The sequence below is a fragment of the Pteropus vampyrus genome, unplaced genomic scaffold (assembly GCF_000151845.1).
Source record: "Pteropus vampyrus isolate Shadow unplaced genomic scaffold, Pvam_2.0 Scaffold1, whole genome shotgun sequence".
NCBI lineage: Eukaryota > Metazoa > Chordata > Mammalia > Chiroptera > Pteropodidae > Pteropus > Pteropus vampyrus.
This window is the reverse complement of record NW_011888782.1, coordinates 21,146,531-21,149,421: the sequence shown is the minus strand read 5'-3', so window position 1 is coordinate 21,149,421 and position 2,891 is coordinate 21,146,531.

Genomic DNA, 2,891 nt, shown 5'->3' with positions numbered 1-2,891 from the left:
CAGGGGACGAGCAGGTGAGCGAGCGCCCCCGCGCCAGGCAGCCCCGGCCCGGCCCGAGCCCCCTCCACCTGCCGCCGCCCAACTTTCCTCCCCGAGGGTCGGAGCCTCCAGCCCCTGCGCGCTCCCTCCCCTGCCCGGGGTCCGCCTGGCAGCTCCCTCCCCCATCACTGTCCCCGAGGGTGGGAGGAGGAGAAAGGGCACAGATCTGCCTGGCTGGAGGGAATCCCCCGGGGGTGGGCGTCTCTAATCGCCGCGAGCCCCCTCCCCTTCCCTTTCCTCCGGGTTTCCCTGTGCGCTGTCGAGGGCCGGGGGAGGGGGAGCTGCGGCCGCGGCTTGCCCGCCGACCCCGGTGCAGGCTCTGGGAGGCTTTGGGATTGGTTCCCGGATTCCCGAGGCCGGAGACCCCAAGGTCAGAGCGGCGACTAGGCTTGCAGCGAGTGTGGTTCCGGAGAGCCGGTGATCTGACGGAGCAGGGCTGGGAATGGGGGAGGGGGCCAGGCATCCTCTCTCTATGGGCCGTGCGGAGCCGTCCGCCCGGGGTGTCCTCTTTGGGACGAGATCTCTGCCCGTCCAGACCAGGGACAGATCTCTGTGCGCCCTGAGTGGGGACAGATCTACGTGTGTGTTCTATCTCTGCGCGCTCCGACCACCAAGAGATCTCTGTGCCCTCTGACGCCCTAACGAGGCGACATCTGGTCTCTGTGCGCCCTGAAGGCGGAGAGATCTGCGTGAGCTCTCACCAGGGGAGAGCTCTGTGCGCTGGGACTAGGGCGAGTTTTATGCCCTCCTGGCTCCGACCTGGGCAGAGCCATGCGCCCTGACGGGAGGCGGCTCTCGTCCTCTGTGTTATTTGATCATCTTTGGTGGCGCCGTGGGAGGAAGTGGAGGTGCCTCGCCTTGTAGGGGCTGGAGGTGTGGAGAGTGGTAGCGGTGGAGGGGCGGGGGGAGAGGGGGGTTGCTGGGGACAAGGCCCTGGCCGGTCGTGAAACACCTGTTGGAGGCCAGCGCCGAGCGGAATCAGGAAGCCATGGCTGAGGTTGAGGCAGGAGTCGAGCTTCTCTCCTTAGTTCCTTGAGACCAACCTGGAGTGGTGGGATCAATCTCCTCTTGGGATCCTAGGCAGGTATTCCCTTTCCCCAGCTGTCACATCACCTTAGCTCCTGCTGAGACTCCAAGCCCTGGTGAGCCTGGACAGCAGGCGCCATAAAGACAGGCACACCATATGACCCACCATGCCACAGCACCTCAGCCCTCTCCCTGATTCCCACCATTCCCTCATAAGATACAGTGGGACCCTGAGCAGCAGAGGCTGAGGACACTGTGACCCGGGCCTTTGCTCCTCCCTCACCTCTAACCCTCAGCTCCTCCCAGTTACAATTGGGCAGGTGCCTGTGAGTAGGAGGTAACGGAACTGGAAGGTGGAATGAGGGTGACATAGGCTCATAGCTCAAGCCAAGCTGCAGTTACAAGGGTGGGGAGGGGAAGGTTAGGGAACAGCCATGTGGAACACAGATTTTATGATAGAATGTCCAACCATATACAGAAATGAGTCTCTTCGAGCTTTTAATCTAAGCCTATCATCACCACCACATTGTGCAGGGTGAAACTGAGTCAGAGAGTAGGTCAAGGACTTATACAAGGTCACCTAGACAGTCAGGGGATCTGGGGCACCACTCAGAGTGAAGATTCCTTGAGATCTACTTCCTGGGGGCCATATTGACCTAGGATTGACCAAGGAGGATCTGAGCAGAAGAGGAACCAGTTCTAGGGTGCCAAGAACGAGCATTCAGCCCAGTGTGGCATGGGCAGCTGCTGTGCCCCCAGGGTGCTTGGCCTGATCCCTGTGTGGTAATCGAAGGCCCTCTGGAAAAATTCCAGGATTGACTCACTCAACATGAAGATCAAGCTCAGAGGAGTGGCGGAAAGCACTAAACAGCTGGGAGCAGGGGAGGCTGGTGTCCAGACAATCCAAGGAGAAGGGAGCCCTGGGACTATTTGGGACAGTGCTCAATGGCAGTCTCTGTTCTGTTCACAGGAGGCTAGTTCCTGCTGACCCTTGGGAAGATTATTGGAAAGGTGTGCAATGATAGAGGTGTGCCCCCGTGGCCCATCTGAAAAAGGAGTGATTACTTTTGGCCAGGAGAGTCAAGGGTACCTATCTAACAAATATAACCTTCCACCTGGGTTTTGAAGGCTGAATAGGAGTTTTCTAGGTGGAGAAGGTACAATCCAGCCATCAGGACCAGCATGTGCCAACAGTACACAGAGAAGTGAAACAGCACAGTCGTTAGTTCAGAGACCCATTAGGTCCCATGATGTGAAAGAGAGAAGCCAAGGTCACAGTCCCAGGGCCCCTTGTGAGCTCTGCTCAGGAATTGAGAATTTATCCTCAGTAATGGTACTAAAAATAGCTAACATTCACTGAGTGCTGTCTACTGGCCAGGCAGAGCACTAAGCGCTTTATAAGGCTCATCTCACTGAATCTTTGCATCAACCCTGGAGGTAAAGACCATGATAAAGACCATTTTTCAGATGATGAAACTGAAAGCCCAGGAAAGTTAAGTAACTTGTGCACTGTCACACATCTGCTAAGTAGCAAGACTTGAGTTTGAGCCCAGGTGTCAGTATATCTGCTCCGAGGTATACTTCCTGTCCAGTGCAGCCCATGGGTGCTGTCAAAAGTCTTTCAGCTGAAGGAGAGGGACAGGCAGGTTACCATAGGTAATAGAACCTGTGGCATTCCAACTTCTTTCTCTGTTAAAGGATATGCCACTCTCCCGTTCCTAACGTTGATTGCCCTTTAAGTCAGGTTCACTATCATGTGTCACACTGTGAGAGGGGGAATGGGCAAGTGAAGTTTGGGTAGGCAGGCTTGATGAAGAACAAAGAAG